This window comes from Lolium rigidum, chromosome 7, assembly GCF_022539505.1.
Source record: "Lolium rigidum isolate FL_2022 chromosome 7, APGP_CSIRO_Lrig_0.1, whole genome shotgun sequence".
NCBI lineage: Eukaryota > Viridiplantae > Streptophyta > Magnoliopsida > Poales > Poaceae > Lolium > Lolium rigidum.
The window spans coordinates 240,690,458-240,705,893 of NC_061514.1; the positions used below are offsets into that span (position 1 = coordinate 240,690,458).

A 15,436-nucleotide genomic window follows, 5' to 3' on the forward strand; every position below is an offset into this window, starting at 1 on the left:
GCCGTTTCCCATCACCTATAGCCGAGCACGAGTGCCCGCAAAAAAATATCGCCCTAACTTCACCACTGAATGTTGCCGCGTGACGCAAAAAGGAGGGATGCAACACGAGGACTTCCCAGGAGGTCACCCATCCTAGTACTACTCTCGCCCAAGCACGCTTAACTTCGGAGTTACGATGGGATCCGGTGCTTTAGTCTTCGGTATGATCGCATCCGACATGTTACTGCACTCATTTTCCCTTATGCTTGCCCCTCCCGCTCCTTCTCTCCCTATTTTGTACCATGCACATCCCGCTTTCCCATCCCCACCGCCGTTTCCCATCACCTATAGCCGAGCACGAGTGCCCGCAAAAAAATATCGCCTAACTTCACCATGAATGTTGCCGCGTGACGCAAAAAGGAGGGATGCAACACGAGGACTTCCCAGGAGGTCACCCATCCTAGTACTACTCTCGCCCAAGCACGCTTAACTTGGAGTTCTGATGGGATCCGGTGCTTTAGTGCTGGTATGATCGCATCCGACATGTTCTGCACTCATTTTCCCTTATGCTTGCCCCTCCCGCTCCTTCTCTCCCCTATTTTGTACCATGCACATCCCGCTTTCCCATCCCCACCCATCACCTATAGCCGAGCACGAGTGCCCGCAAAAAAATATCGCCCTAACTTCACCATGAATGTTGCCGCGTGACGCAAAAGGAGGGATGCAACACGAGGACTTCCCGGAGGTCACCCATCCTAGTACTACTCTCGCCCAAGCACGCTTAACTCGGAGTTCGATGGGATCCGGTGCTTTAGTGTTGGTATGATCGCATCCGACATGTTCTGCACTCATTTTCCCTTATGCTTGCCCCTCCCGCTCCTTCTCTCCCCTATTTTGTACCATGCACATCCCGCTTTCCCATCCCCACCGCCGTTTCCCATCACCTATAGCCGAGCACGAGTGCCACTTAAAAATATCGCCCTAACTTCACCATGAATGTTGCCGCGTGACGCAAAAGGAGGGATGCAACACGAGGACTTCCAGGAGGTCACCCATCCTAGTACTACTCTCGCCCAAGCACGCTTAACTCGGAGTTACGATGGGATCCGGTGCTTTAGTCTTTGGTATGATCGCATCCGACATGTTCTGCATCATTTTCCCTTATGCTTGCCCCTCCCGCTCCTTCTCTCCCCTATTTTTGTACCATGCACATCCCGCTTTCCCATCCCCGCGCGGTTTCCCATCACCTATAGCCGAGCACGAGTGCCCGCAAAAAAATATCGCCCTACCTTCACCATGAATGTTGCCGTCGGACGCAAAGAAGGAGGATGCAACACGAGGACTTCCCGGGAGGTCACCCATCCTTGTACTACTCTGCCCAAGCACGCTTAATCATCGCAGTTCGATGGGATCCAGGTGCTTTATGTCAACGGTATGATCGCATCCGACATGTTCTGCACTCGTTTTCCCTTATGCTTGCCCCTCCGCTCCTTCTCTCCCCTATTTTGTACCATGCACATCCCGCTTTCACACATCCCCGCGCGGTTTCCCATCACCTATAGCCGAAGCACGGGTGCGCCGCAAAAAAATTCGCCCTAACTTCACCATGAATGTTGCTGCGTGACGGCATAAAAGGAGGGATGCAACACGAGGACTTCCCGGAGGTCACCCATCCTAGTACTACTCTCAGCCCAAGCACGCTAACTCGGAGTTCGATGGGATCCGGTGCTAGTCTTTAAGTATGATGCATCCGACATGTTATGCACTCATTTTCCTTATGCTTGCCCCTCCAGCTCCTTCTCTCCTATTTGTACCATGCGCATCCGCTTTCCCATCCCCACCGCGTTTCCCATCACCTATAGCCGAGCACGAGTGCCACAAAAAATATCGCCTAACTTCACCATGAATGTTGGCCAGTAACAAGGAGGATGCAACCGAGACTTCCCGAGGACGGTCACCATCCTGAGTACTACTCTACGCCCAAGCGCACGCTCAACCGGAGTTGATGGGATCCGGTTGCTTTAGTGCTGAGTATGATCACATCACGCATATTACGCACTCATTTTCCCTTATGCTTGCCTCCGCCATCCTTCTCTCCTATTTGTTACCATGCACATCCAGCTTTCCCATCCACCGCCGTTTCCCATCACCTATAGCCGAGCACGAGTGCCTGCAAAAAAAATATCGCCCTAACTTCACCATGAATGTTGCAGCGTGACGCAAAGGAGGGATGCAACACGAGGACTTCCCGGGAGGTCACCCATCCTAGTACTACTCTGCCCAAGCACGCTTAACCCGGAGTTGATGGGATCCGGTGCTTTAGTGCTTTGGTATGATCGCATCAGACATATTCTGCACTCATTTTCCCTTATGCTTGCCCCTCCAGCTCCTTCTCTCCCTATTTTGTACCATGCACATCCGGCTTTCCCATCCCCACAGCCGTTTCCATCACCTATAGTCGAGCACGAGTGCCCGCAAAAAAATATCGCCCTAACTTCACCATGAATGTTGCCGCGTGCCGCAAAAAGGAGGGATGCAACACGAGGACTTCCAGGAGGTCACCCATCCTAGTACTACTCTCGCCCAAGCACGCTTAACTTCGGAGTTCGATGGGATCAGGTGCTTTAATGCTTGGTATGATCGCATCAGACATGTTACGCACTCAGTTTCCCTTATGCTTGCCCCTCCGCTCCTTCTCTCCCTATTTTTACCATGCATCCAGCTTTCCCATCCCTGCCGTTTCCCATCACCTATAGCCGGAGCCACGAGTGCCGCAAAAAAATATCGCCCTAACTTCACCATGAATGTTGCAGCGTGGCGCTAAAAGGAGGGATGCAACACGAGGACTTCCAGGAGGTCACCCATCCTAGTACTACTCTCGCCCAAGCACGCTAGACCGGAGTTGATGGGATCCAGGTGCTTTAGATCTTTGGTATGATCGCATCGAACATGTTCTGCACTCATTTTCCTTATGCTTGCTTCCCTCTAATCCTTCTCTCCCCTATTTTGTACCATGCACATCCCAGCTTTCCCATCCCCACCGCCGTTTCCCATCACCTATAGCAGAGCACGAGTGCCCGCAAAAAAATATCGCCCTAACTTCACCATGAATGTTGCCGCGTGACGCAAAAAGGAGGGATGCAACACGAGGACTTCCAGGAGGTCACCCATCCTAGTACTACTCTCGCCCAAGCACGCTTAACCGGAGTTCGATGGGATCCGGTGCTTTAGTCTGCGGTATGATCAGCATCCGACATATTCGCACTCATTTTCCCTTATGCTTGCCCCTCCAGCTCCTTCTCTCCCTATTTTGTTACCATGCACATCCAGCTTTCCCATCCACATGCGTTTCCCATCACCTATGGCAGAGCACGAGTGCCGTAAAAAAATATCGCCCTAACTTCACCATGAATGTTGCCGCGTGACGCATAAAGGAGGGATGCAACACGAGGACTTCCCAGGAGGTCACCCATCCTAGTACTACTCTCGCCCAAGCACGCTTAACTTCGGAGTTCTGATGGGATCCGGTGCTTTAGTGCTGGTATGATCGCATCAGACATGTTCTGCACTCATTTTCCCTTATGCTTGCCCCTCCCGCTCCTTCTCTCCCCTATTTTGTACCATGCACATCCCGCTTTCCCATCCCCACACCGCCGTTTCCCATCACCTATAGCCGAGCACGAGTGCCCCAAAAAAAGTATCGCCCTAACTTCACCATGAATGTTGCAGCGTGACGCAAAAAGGAGGGATGCAACACGAGGACTTCCTAGGAGGTCACCCATCCTAGTACTACTCTCGCCCAAGCACGCTAAACTTCGGAGTTCTGATGGGATCCGGTGCTTTAGTGCTGGTATGATCGCATCCGACATGTTATTGCACTCATTTTCCCTATGCTTGCCCCTCCGCTCCTTCTCTCCCTATTTTGTACCATGCACATCCCGCTTTCCCATCCCCACCGCCGTTTCCCATCACCTATAGCGAGAGCACGAGTGCCCATAAAAATATACGCCCTAACTTCACCATGCATGTTGCGCGTTACGCAAAGGAGGAATGCAACACGAGGACTTCCCGGAGGTCACCCATCCTAGTACTACTCTACGCCCAGCACGCTTAACCGGAGTTCGATGGGATCCGGTTGCTTTGGTCTTGGTATGATCGCATCCGACATGTTACGCACTCATTTTCCCTTATGCTTGCCCCTCCCGCTCCTTCTCTCCCTATTTTGTACCATGCACATCCAGCTTTCCCATCCCCACGCCGTTTCCCATCACCTATAGCTGAGCACGAGTGCCGCAAAAAATATCGCCCTAACTTCACCATGAACGTTGCCGCGTGGCGCAAAGGAGGATGCAACACGAGGACTTCCAGGAGGTCACCCATCCTAGTACTACTCTCGCCCAAGCACGCTAAACCGGAGTTCGATGCGATCCGGTGCTTTAGTGCTTGGTATGATCGCATCCGACATGTTACGCACTCATTTTCCCTTATGCTTGCCCCTCCCGCTCCTTCTCTCCCCTATTTTTTACCATGCACATCCCGCTTTCCCATCCCCACGCCGTTTCCCATCACCTATAGCCGAGCACGAGTGCCGGCAAAAAATATCGCCCTAACTTCACCATGAATGTTGCCGCGTGACGCAAAAGGAGGGATGCAACACAAGGACTTCCCGGAGGTCACCCATCCTAGTACTACTCTCGCCCAAGCACGCTTAACCCGGAGTTACGATGGGATCCGGTGCTTTAGTCTTGGTATGATCGCATCCGACATGTTACGCACTCATTTTCCCTTATGCTTGCCCCTCCCGCTCCTTCTCTCCCTATTTTGTACCATGCACATCCCGCTTTCCCATCCCCACCGCCGTTTCCCATCACCTATAGCCGAGCACGAGTGCCCGCAAAAAAATATCGCCTAACTTCACCATGAATATTGCCGCGTGACGCAAAAGGAGGGATGCAACACGAGGACTTCCCGGGAGGTCACCCATCCTAGTACTACTCTCGCCCAAGCACGCTAAACTTCGGAGTTACGATGGGATCCGGTGCTTTAGTGCTCGGTATGATCGCATCCGACATGTTACGCACTCATTTTCCCTTATGCTTGCCCCTCCGCTCCTTCTCTCCCCTATTTTGTACCATGCACATCCCGCTTTCCCATCCCCACCGCCGTTTCCCATCACCTATAGCCGAGCACGAGTGCCGCAAAAAGTATCGCCCTAACTTCACCATGAATGTTGCCGCGTTACGCAAAAGGAGGGATGCAACACGAGGACTTCCTAGGAGGTCACCCATCCTAGTACTACTCTCGCCCAAGCACGCTAAACTTCGGAGTTCTGATGCGATCCGGTGCTTTAGTGCTGGTATGATCGCATCCGACATGTTCTGCACTCATTTTCCCTTATGCTTGCCCCTCCCGCTCCTTCTCTCCCCTATTTTGTACCATGCACATCCAGCTTTCCCATCCCCACCGCCATTTCCCATCACCTATAGCCGAGCACGAGTGCCCGCAAAAAAATATCGCCCTAACTTCACCATGAATGTTGCCGCGTGACGCAAAAGGAGGGATGCAACACGAGGACTTCCCGGGAGGTCACCCATCCTAGTACTACTCTCGCCCAAGCACGCTTAACTTCGGAGTTCGATGGGATCCGGTGCTTTAGTCTTCGGTATGATCGCATCAGACATGTTACGCACTCATTTTCCCTTATGCTTGCCCCTCCCGCTCCTTCTCTCCCCTATTTTGTACCATGCACATCCCGCTTTCCCATCCCCGCGCCGTTTCCCATCACCTATAGCCGAGCACGAGTGCCCGCAAAAAAATATCGCCCTAACTTCACCATGAATATTGCCGCGTGACGCAAAAAGGAGGGATGCAACACGAGGACTTCCCAGGAGGTCACCCATCCTAGTACTACTCTCGCCCAAGCACGCTAAACTTCGGAGTTACGATGGGATCCGGTGCTTTAGTGCTTTGGTATGATCGCATCCGACATGTTACGCACTCATTTTCCCTTATGCTTGCCCCTCCCGCTCCTTCTCTCCCCTATTTTGTACCATGCACATCCCGCTTTCCCATCCCCACCGCCGTTTCCCATCACCTATAGCCGAGCACGAGTGCCCGCAAAAAAATATCGCCCTAACTTCACCATGAATGTTGCCGCGTGACGCAAAAGGGAGGGATGCAACACGAGGACTTCCCAGGAGGTCACCCATCCTAGTACTACTCTCGCCCAAGCACGCTAAACTTCGGAGTTCTGATGGGATCCGGTACTTTAGTCGCTGGTATGATCGCATCCGACATGTTCTGCACTCATTTTCCCTTATGCTTGCCCCTCCCGCTCCTTCTCTCCCCTATTTTGTACCATGCACATCCCGCTTTCCCATCCCCACCGCCGTTTCCCATCACCTATAGCCGAGCACGAGTGCCGCAAAAAAATATCGCCCTAACTTCACCATGAATGTTGCCGCGTTACGCTAAAAGGAGGGATGCAACACGAGGACTTCCCAGGAGGTCACCCATCCTAGTACTACTCTCGCCCAAGCACGCTAAACTTCGGAGTTCTGATGGGATCCGGTGCTTTAGTGCTGGTATGATCGCATCCGACATGTTCTGCACTCATTTTCCCTTATGCTTGCCCCTCCAGCTCCTTCTCTCCCCTATTTTGTACCATGCACATCCCGCTTTCCCATCCCCACCGCCGTTTCCCATCACCTATAGCCGAGCACGAGTGCCGCAAAAAAATATCGCCCTAACTTCACCATGAATGTTGCCGCGTTACGCAAAAAGGAGGGATGCAACACGAGGACTTCCCAGGAGGTCACCCATCCTAGTACTACTCTCGCCCAAGCACGCTAAACTTCGGAGTTCTGATGGGATCCGGTGCTTTAGTGCTGGTATGATCGCATCCGACATGTTCTGCACTCATTTTCCCTTATGCTTGCCCCTCCCGCTCCTTCTCTCCCCTATTTTGTACCATGCACATCCCGCTTTCCCATCCCCACCGCCGTTTCCCATCACCTATAGCCGAGCACGAGTGCCCGCAAAAAAATATCGCCCTAACTTCACCATGAATGTTGCCGCGTTACGCAAAAAGGAGGGATGCAACACGAGGACTTCCCAGGAGGTCACCCATCCTAGTACTACTCTCGCCCAAGCACGCTAAACTTCGGAGTTCTGATGGGATCCGGTGCTTTAGTGCTGGTACGATCGCATCCGACATGTTCTGCACTCATTTTCCCTTATGCTTGCCCCTCCCGCTCCTTCTCTCCCCTATTTTGTACCATGCACATCCCGCTTTCCCATCCCCACCGCCGTTTCCCATCACCTATAGCCGAGCACGAGTGCCCGCAAAAAAATATCGCCCTAACTTCACCATGAATGTTGCCGCGTGACGCAAAAAGGAGGGATGCAACACGAGGACTTCCCAAGAGGTCACCCATCCTAGTACTACTCTCGCCCAAGCACGCTTAACTTCGGAGTTCTGATGGGATCCGGTGCTTTAGTGCTCTGGTATGATCGCATCCGACATGTTCTGCACTCATTTTCCCTTATGCTTGCCCCTCCGCTCCTTCTCCCCCTATTTTGTACCATGCACATCCCGCTTTCCCATCCCCACCCATCACCTATAGCCGAGCACGAGTGCCCGCAAAAAAATATCGCCCTAACTTCACCATGAATGTTGCCGCGTGACGCAAAAAGGAGGGATGCAACACGAGGACTTCCCATGAGGTCACCCATCCTAGTACTACTCTCGCCCAAGCACGCTAAACTTCGGAGTTCTGATGGGATCCGGTGCTTTAGTGCTGGTATGATCGCATCCGACATGTTCCGCACTCATTTTCCCTTATGCTTGCCCCTCCCGCTCCTTCTTTCCCCTATTTTGTACCATGCACATCCCGCTTTCCCATCCCCACCGCCGTTTCCCATCACCTATAGCCGAGCACGAGTGCCCGCAAAAAATATCGCCCTAACTTCACCATGAATGTTGCCGCGTGACGCAAAAAGGAGGGATGCAACACGAGGACTTCCCAGGAGGTCACCCATCCTAGTACTACTCTCGCCCAAGCACGCTAAACTTCGGAGTTCTGATGGGATCCGGTGCTTTAGTGCTGGTATGATCGCATCCGACATGTTCTGCACTCATTTTCCCTTATGCTTGCCCCTCCCGCTCCTTCTCTCCCCTATTTTGTACCATGCACATCCCGCTTTCCCATCCCCGCCGCCGTTTCCCATCACCTATAGCCGAGCACGAGTGCCCGCAAAAAAATATCGCCCTAACTTCACCATGAATGTTGCCGCGTTACGCAAAAAGGAGGAATGCAACACGAGGACTTCCCAGGAGGTCACCCATCCTAGTACTACTCTCGCCCAAGCACGCTTAACTTCGGAGTTCTGATGGGATCCGGTGCTTTAGTGCTGGTATGATCGCATCCGACATGTTCTGCACTCATTTTCCCTTATGCTTGCCCCTCCCGCTCCTTCTGTCGTTGCCTAATCGACGGTACCTCCCAGGAGGGATCCTCACGAGGGGGAGAAGAAGTAGGGGCCATAGGGCGGAGTGCACACGGGACGGTGGTACGCGAGTTACCCAGCTTCGGAACACCTGCACGATGACAGGGCCTACTCGCTGCTATGTCCGGAATTATCCGGGCGCTTTCGCGTTGTTACAATGAGTTGTGGTTGTGCCTCTAGGGCTCCGGGATCCGGCTTATAAAGGCGCACGGATCTAGGGTTTACATGGAGAGTCCTAGCCGGAATACAAGTTGCCTAACTACGGTACAATGTCTTGCCGTGTACGTCAAGGATACGCCTTCCTCCAAGTACGTGCTGGATCCGGATACTTCATGGGCCGTCACGGATCCGGCCTTCTTCGTAGGTCGGTAGAGATCCGGCTTCCTGTTTCTGGGCTGGACTTCATCCTTCTGGATCTACAACAACTGGGCCGCCCGATGGGCCACATGCCTCACCACCATCTATGGGCCACCCGGGCTTGCCGGATCTAGGCCATGCCGTTGATAGACCCATAAAGTATACCCACAACAGTAGCCCCCGAAGTTCTCCGAGATTCATCATTCCTCCGGCTTCATTCAGCTCGGATCCGAAGAGAATCTTGAAGAGCTTCAAAAACTTCTACTTGATTCCGGGTTCATTCACTCGGAACTCCTTCGTCTTCAGATTAGGTATCGCAGCGGAGATTCCGCTTTTCCCGCGCACAACCTCCTTTTTTCCCGCGCTAAATTTTCGCAGATGCAAATCTTTTAGCCGGAAATTTTGGGAGCGCATGGTTAAGTTACCTCCACGTCGTTTTACCGTATTTGACCTAAGACACGTGTTAGCCATCCAACGGTGCGACCGTTCCGTTTCCACCGTCGGATCCGAATCCCGAATCTCCGCGCGTGGCCTATAAATACCCCGCGGCTCGGTAACTCTTCATTCTTTCACCGCATCTCACCACTTCATCTTCTTCCTCGCGCCGTGCCGCCCGACAGATCTCAACTCCGGCGAGCCCTCCACGCGGGAGCTTCACGCACCACTGCCTCAAGCCTCTCCTCCAACCAAGATCGGTACGGTTGACCAAGAAATCAACTCCGCCGCCGATTCGTGGTCATCGGAGGCTCAAAACCGCCAGTTTGTCGACCTCCACTTCGCCGGAACTTCGCCGGACCGTCGCGCCATCGTCGGTACGTGCACCGGACTTGTAGAAGAAGAAGTAGCTGTAGTGTAGATTTTCCGGTTACTCAACTTAGCTCGCATGGGTGCAATCGGAAGCATGCCTCACGGTTCTCCCCAGCTGTCTTGGTAGTTCTCGAGTAACCCGGATCCCGATCGTCGTGGAACCGATTTGCCCGGATACCATTGCGTATCTGCCACCATATGTTTCCGACGTTAGACTTGCTCAACCATTCTCCGCCTCTTCTAGTACTTTACTAGGCCGGATCCCAACAGCCCAAGAGCTCGAAGAAGAACTGCAAGGCCAAGCTAGAATGGCAGCCAAGGTACAAGAAGTGGAAAACAAAAAAGCTTCCAAGGCCCGGAGCCGTGAAGGGGTGCGGGGTCAATGGTGGCCCCTGCGAAACAACGGACGCGGAGCTCCGGGAACTCCAAAATGAGGGCATGATCTCCGGACATTGGAGTTTCACGCGCGACTCCGACGTCCCCAAGCCCGACGCGGATGAGCGTGTCATGACAAAGGCGTGGGTTGAGCGCGGATTATCGCTCCCCTGCTCGGAATTCTTCCTTTCCGTCCTCGACACGTACGGGCTTCAGCCCCACAACATCTGCCCCAACTCCTACCTTCAGCTCTCAAACTTCGCAACCCTTTGCGAGGGGCATCTCGGAATTCGTCCCGACATCAAACTATGGCAATTCTTTTTCCGCGTGAAGAAGGAGACGAAAGACAAGGCCATGCTCAACTACGGAAGTATGACATTCATGCTTCGATCTAGTCGGATGTATCCTCCTCACGACTCCCACAAATCCGTCCGGTATTGGAACGCCGGATGGTTTTATGTGAAGAACGCGCCAGTTCTAGGCGTCCACGACGGACTCCCACCCTTCAGCAACACGCCTCCGGAAGAATTGGCGAGTTGGAGCTTCATCCCCACACTTGCCCATACACCCATATTGGAGAAGGCCGCGCGGAGGATTTTCTGGTTAGTTCATGAAGGACTAACCGGAGCCCAGCTCACCCTCAGCTGGTTCACGCGGAGGATCCAACCTTTGCGCTACAACGCACGTCTGATGTGCGCGCACACTGGGGCTGACGATCTCCTCCGAGTCACCCGCCACGATCTTCCGGTTGATTCCCTCAAGAGGAGGTTCAAAACATTGGTGAAGATCCCTAGAGGCCAACAGGTCCCGGAACTGGTCAAGGATATCAACACACACGATAAATGTCCTCCGGTAAGCGCTTATACCTTCGCATTCCTTTATCCTTTCACAATTTTCTAAGTGTTTAACTTGTTCCGCTCACTCTTTTCGCAGCTTGACTCTTTGGCGGAGGAAAACCTGCGCGCCATACTCCGAGTTCCCGTTAGCGGTGACTCGGCGGAAGAGGATCCGGAGGACCCTGAAGAGGAAGAGGAACAAGCACCTCGAAAGGCTGCTCCTCGACCTACAAAGCGTTCCCGCGCCAAAGTCTCCGGCTCCGACGGCTGGAGGCAGCGGCGAGGCTTCGCCAAGAAACCCGAGTGGTTGAACCACCTCCGCTTGATTCCAGGAAGGCGGAACGCCAACGCTCGAAGATGCTCTCAACGGCAGGGGAAACCTTCACGCCCTGCATTCGGTGCTACGTAAATTTCCGAGTAATGTGCGTTATCTATATTGGCGAGCTGTGTTATGCTTATTTTCCTTTTTACTTGCTCACGGGAATCCGAACCCAACCACCACGCGGACCAACGTTCAGGAGCCTATCACTAAGTATATGCAGAAGAAGTCTCCCGCCGTTGGTCCTTTGACGCCAACTCCGCCGAGCGCTCCACAAGCCCCCCTGCAGCCTTCTCCTCCTCCCGCGGATCAGTCTCCAGCTCCTGCCGCTCCCACTCAGCCGGAAGTAATTCCGGTTAGCAGCGACAGAGCGGGCGGAGATGATTCCGGCGGCAAGGGTCCAATCAATGATGAATTTTAAGGACGAAGCCAAGGGGAAGCAGAAGAAATCTCCTCCGGCAAAGCTGAAGCCACCACAGGCGATATGGTCGTTTTTCCCAAGAACTTTGGAGATCCGGCTGACCTTACCTCCACCCCAAAAGCCTACGCCACAAAGTTTTTTAACAAACTAACGGAGGAAGAGAAATGGGAGCTGGAGCAAGATCTGCTCAATGCCATGCTTGAACAACGCACAGGGCAAACCGGACGTTGAAACGTCGGAGATCCAGGACGCCAAGAAAAACATTGGCCAGTTCTTCGACAAGCTTGTTTGCAAGCAAAAGGTAACTCCCCAGTAGCCCCCAAGTATTTAGGCGGAAACTTTATTAGTTAGCGTCTGAATACTTTTAGAGAACTTAAACTGAAAAGGAAATTTTAAAAGTCGTGGCAGCCCCCAAGCATGATGGCGGAAAAAATTTCCAGCGTGCTTTTAGAAAGACTTAAACCGTGATGGCGGAGCTTACTCCGTTTCTGGCTGTGTTTGCAGGAGCAAAAGGCCTTGCACTACGAGTTGCACAAAAACATTGCGCTGCAACGTCGTGTGACCATCAGCCAGGCGGAGAAAATCCAGCGCTTCCAAGCAGAGAATGCGGAATTGAAGAAACAACTGTCAGAAGCCCAAGGTTGGTTTCCGATTACTGACGATTGTGGGTTGTTCCGCATTTTTCCGAGCTTGACGCTTTATGTAACTATGAGCAGGTGCCTCCTCTTCTCTCGCTGCGGCTTCCTCCGAGTTAGAATCTCTACGTACTTCACAGAAAGATCTTGAAGCAAAGCTCGCAGAGGCAGAACAAAAAATTTCTGAGAAGAACTCGGAGCTTGCTCGCAAAACTGGTGAGTTTGAGCTGAAAAGACGGATCGACGGCGACATCATCCGGAAGCGACAAAAGAAATTGGAGGTCTTCGCAAATATATGAAGACAGCGGAGAGCTGCTGGGACTTGCTCAATTCCGACGTCATGGGTACGTCCTCGAAACTCATATGGCAGCAGACGTGGAACTTGCTGTTTTTAACAAAACTTGTATTTTCCAGATCCGCTTGGATATGACGAGGAGCGTCGGAGCCAGTTCCCGCGCGATGATCTGTTACAGCTAGCCGGAGAAGACTGCAAGGATCTCATCTCCGCCTCCAGGAAAATCTGTCACAACCTCAACATCAAGAAGAGCCGAACCTGCGAAGTGCGTAAGCTCATCAAGAGGATGGATTTGCTTCCGGAGCTGGTTGTGGATCTGCAATCTTCTTCGGCACGGGGCGCAGCTGCCATGTCCTTGGCTATGTGCTTAGCGCATAATCCGAGTTTGGACCTAGACCGGGTGACTTCTGGCGTTCCTCCGGAAGTTGATGTCAATGCACTGCTTGACGCGGTTAGCAGCTATGATACACGCATCGCCCGGAGGATCCGCCACGATGAATTTTATGAGAAGGTGGTTCTTCCTGCTGACGAGCCTCTCGAAGCTGAACTTTCAAAGGATCTCGAAGCGGAAGCCAGGCCTTCCCAATCCGGAAGCCAATATACTTGGACGAGCTCAAAGAACCAAGGTGGCGCTGCTTCTCCGGCTGCAACTGGAGCGGAAGAAGATGAAGATGTTTCTTCGCCTGCCAAAGACGCGGAGAAGGAAGCTCCAACTGCTGCCGGAGGAGCTGATGCCAATGTGGAAACTTCTCCGGTTAAGGAGAAGTAAAAACTTAGTCCTGCAGAAAAACAATGCATCATTTTGGCCCCAGAGAGGGTTTGTAATAAGACTTTAAATTCTTAAGTAGCTAGGGACGAAACAATTATGCATGGGCGGAAACAACTTATCTCGCTATCCTTTAATATTATTCTGCATGTTTCGTTTTATGTTGAAAAGCAAGTGTCGATGTCGTTGTTTTCCGGCTTGCTCGCTTGACCTTCCGCGAGCCGGAAGACCCTAGCCGGAAATGCTCGCTGGCCGGCGACGAAACCCAATGGTAATCCGTCAATAACCGCGGAAACAAGCCCCCAAGCATAGGTGCCGGAAATCGCTACTAGGAATCCACGAGTTCGCAACGGATAACAATTTAATCAAAAACTTAAGCTTACGTCCCGAGGGACGATTTTTAAAATCACAACTTTCATACACGCCTAGGCGGAAATATCCAGACTCCGCGGTTTTAGTCCGGAAAACATACACGATCTAAAAATGAACAAGTAAAGGAGGTAAATGACTCATAGAGTGAACCAAAAGCTTTATTTCATTGATCATGTGTAATATTGTTACAAGGTATGCAATTCTATGCTAAGTGTGGAAAGGACGTAGCTGTGCAATGTTCCAAAGGCGATCTGTCTCGTCGTAGATATCATCCGGATCCTCACGCTTGCGTTTCCGGCGCCAATTAGCGGTGTCTGTCCCTCGGCTCTCGGAAATCAACAAGGTAGTACGATCCGTTGTGAAGCACTTTGCTAACGACGAAGGGTCCTTCCCATGGAGATTGCAACTTGTGATCTTTCACCCGGCGAAGGCGGAGAACCAGGTCTCCGGCCATGAACGAGCGATTCCGGACTCGGCGACCGTGATAGCGTCGGAGCTCTGTCGGTAGATGGCGGAGCGGCTGGTCAGCTAAATTCCGAGCTTCTTCGATCAGGTCCACGAGATAGTCTGTCCGGCCTCGTCGATCGTTTCTTCATTATAGGCGGAAACTCGCGGTGAATCGTGGATGATGTCGGAGGGAATCACGGCTTCGGATCCGTATACCAGGAAGAATGGGGTAAACGGAATCTTCGCTAGGAAGTTCCTGCGTCTCAGATCGGATCTTCGCGACTGCGTCCTTCTCAGCGGCGGTCGCGTCAGCGCTACTTACCAGTGGGTTTCCGTCGGAATCGACGGTTTCCCCGATGAAGATGTGTATGCCGCCAACTGGGACGATGGAGAGCTTGACGGGGTCGGTTTTAGCCGGAATCCAGCACTCATCCGGAGGGACGATAGGCAGACTTCCGGCGTAAAGGACACGCCCCACGGCGATGGTGTCATCGTAGCTTCCCATGGCGGAACCCTCCCGGTTCCGGCCTCCAGACGCCGCATGCCCCACGGTGGGCGCCAAGCTCGTCGTTGCCTTATCGACGGTACCTCCCGGGAGGGATCCTCACGAGGGGAGAAGAAGTAGGGGCCATAGGGCGGAGTGCACATCGGGACGGTGGTACGCGAGTTACCCGGCTTCGGAACACCCGCACGATGACAGGGCCTACTGCTGCTTGTCTGGAATTATCTGGGCGCTTTCGCGTTGTTACAATGAGTTGTGGTTGTGCCTCTAGGGCTCCCGGGATCCAGCTTATAAAGGCGCACGGATCTAGGGTTTACATGGAGAGTCCTAGCCGGAATACAAGTTGCCTAACTACGGTACAATGTCTTGCCGTGTACGTCAAGGATCCGCCTTCCTCCAAGTACGTGCTGGATCCGGATACTTCATGGACCGTCACGGATCCGGCCTCCTTCGTAGGTCGGTAGAGATCCGGCTTCCTGTTCCTGGGCTGGACTTCATCCTTCAGGATCTACAGCAACTGGGCCGCCCGATGGGCCACATGCCTCACCACCATCTATGGGCCACCCGAGCTTGCCGGATCTAGGCCATGCCGTTGATATACCCATAAAGTATACCCACAACACCTTCTCTCCCCTATTTTGTACCATGCACATCCCGCTTTCCCATCCCCACCGCCGTTTCCCATCACCTATAGCCGAGCACGAGTGCCCGCAAAAAAATATCGCCCTAACTTCACCATGAATGTTGCCGCGTGACGCAAAAGGAGGGATGCAACACGAGGACTTCCCAGGAGGTCACCCATCCTAGTACTACTCTC

The 15,436-nt window shown here is 52.9% G+C and overlaps 18 non-coding genes and 6 pseudogenes across 18 annotated transcripts; all 24 read right to left on the reverse strand.

Moving 5' to 3' along the window:
- Positions 1-94: 94 nt before the first annotated feature.
- Positions 95-214, reverse strand: LOC124679773. The gene has a single exon (XR_006995234.1). It is a non-coding gene; the product is annotated as a 5S ribosomal RNA (ribosomal RNA).
- Positions 215-401: 187 nt separating this feature from the next.
- LOC124679697 lies at positions 402-519 on the reverse strand. Its single transcript, XR_006995163.1, has one exon. It is a non-coding gene; the product is annotated as a 5S ribosomal RNA (ribosomal RNA).
- A 178-nt stretch (positions 520-697) lies between these two features.
- Positions 698-813, reverse strand: LOC124679784. The gene has a single exon (XR_006995243.1). It is a non-coding gene; the product is annotated as a 5S ribosomal RNA (ribosomal RNA).
- Positions 814-999: 186 nt separating this feature from the next.
- Positions 1,000-1,117, reverse strand: LOC124679802 (annotated as a pseudogene).
- A 1,089-nt stretch (positions 1,118-2,206) lies between these two features.
- On the reverse strand, positions 2,207-2,323 carry LOC124679814 (annotated as a pseudogene).
- A 186-nt stretch (positions 2,324-2,509) lies between these two features.
- LOC124679786 lies at positions 2,510-2,627 on the reverse strand. Its single transcript, XR_006995245.1, has one exon. It is a non-coding gene; the product is annotated as a 5S ribosomal RNA (ribosomal RNA).
- Positions 2,628-3,114: 487 nt separating this feature from the next.
- On the reverse strand, positions 3,115-3,231 carry LOC124679811 (annotated as a pseudogene).
- Positions 3,232-3,415: 184 nt separating this feature from the next.
- LOC124679547 lies at positions 3,416-3,534 on the reverse strand. The gene has a single exon (XR_006995023.1). It is a non-coding gene; the product is annotated as a 5S ribosomal RNA (ribosomal RNA).
- A 190-nt stretch (positions 3,535-3,724) lies between these two features.
- Positions 3,725-3,843, reverse strand: LOC124679653. The gene has a single exon (XR_006995123.1). It is a non-coding gene; the product is annotated as a 5S ribosomal RNA (ribosomal RNA).
- Positions 3,844-4,026: 183 nt separating this feature from the next.
- Positions 4,027-4,142, reverse strand: LOC124679819 (annotated as a pseudogene).
- Positions 4,143-4,323: 181 nt separating this feature from the next.
- LOC124679805 lies at positions 4,324-4,439 on the reverse strand (annotated as a pseudogene).
- Positions 4,440-4,624: 185 nt separating this feature from the next.
- LOC124679803 lies at positions 4,625-4,741 on the reverse strand (annotated as a pseudogene).
- A 185-nt stretch (positions 4,742-4,926) lies between these two features.
- On the reverse strand, positions 4,927-5,046 carry LOC124679769. The gene has a single exon (XR_006995230.1). It is a non-coding gene; the product is annotated as a 5S ribosomal RNA (ribosomal RNA).
- Positions 5,047-5,230: 184 nt separating this feature from the next.
- On the reverse strand, positions 5,231-5,349 carry LOC124679700. Its single transcript, XR_006995166.1, has one exon. It is a non-coding gene; the product is annotated as a 5S ribosomal RNA (ribosomal RNA).
- A 187-nt stretch (positions 5,350-5,536) lies between these two features.
- On the reverse strand, positions 5,537-5,655 carry LOC124679780. Its single transcript, XR_006995239.1, has one exon. It is a non-coding gene; the product is annotated as a 5S ribosomal RNA (ribosomal RNA).
- A 187-nt stretch (positions 5,656-5,842) lies between these two features.
- On the reverse strand, positions 5,843-5,963 carry LOC124679768. The gene has a single exon (XR_006995229.1). It is a non-coding gene; the product is annotated as a 5S ribosomal RNA (ribosomal RNA).
- A 188-nt stretch (positions 5,964-6,151) lies between these two features.
- LOC124679732 lies at positions 6,152-6,271 on the reverse strand. Its single transcript, XR_006995196.1, has one exon. It is a non-coding gene; the product is annotated as a 5S ribosomal RNA (ribosomal RNA).
- A 187-nt stretch (positions 6,272-6,458) lies between these two features.
- Positions 6,459-6,577, reverse strand: LOC124679592. The gene has a single exon (XR_006995065.1). It is a non-coding gene; the product is annotated as a 5S ribosomal RNA (ribosomal RNA).
- A 187-nt stretch (positions 6,578-6,764) lies between these two features.
- Positions 6,765-6,883, reverse strand: LOC124679593. The gene has a single exon (XR_006995066.1). It is a non-coding gene; the product is annotated as a 5S ribosomal RNA (ribosomal RNA).
- Positions 6,884-7,071: 188 nt separating this feature from the next.
- Positions 7,072-7,190, reverse strand: LOC124679662. Its single transcript, XR_006995131.1, has one exon. It is a non-coding gene; the product is annotated as a 5S ribosomal RNA (ribosomal RNA).
- Positions 7,191-7,378: 188 nt separating this feature from the next.
- On the reverse strand, positions 7,379-7,499 carry LOC124679642. Its single transcript, XR_006995113.1, has one exon. It is a non-coding gene; the product is annotated as a 5S ribosomal RNA (ribosomal RNA).
- Positions 7,500-7,676: 177 nt separating this feature from the next.
- Positions 7,677-7,795, reverse strand: LOC124679608. The gene has a single exon (XR_006995080.1). It is a non-coding gene; the product is annotated as a 5S ribosomal RNA (ribosomal RNA).
- Positions 7,796-7,982: 187 nt separating this feature from the next.
- LOC124679594 lies at positions 7,983-8,101 on the reverse strand. The gene has a single exon (XR_006995067.1). It is a non-coding gene; the product is annotated as a 5S ribosomal RNA (ribosomal RNA).
- Positions 8,102-8,289: 188 nt separating this feature from the next.
- LOC124679813 lies at positions 8,290-8,408 on the reverse strand. Its single transcript, XR_006995252.1, has one exon. It is a non-coding gene; the product is annotated as a 5S ribosomal RNA (ribosomal RNA).
- Between the last annotated feature and the right edge of the window lie 7,028 nt (positions 8,409-15,436).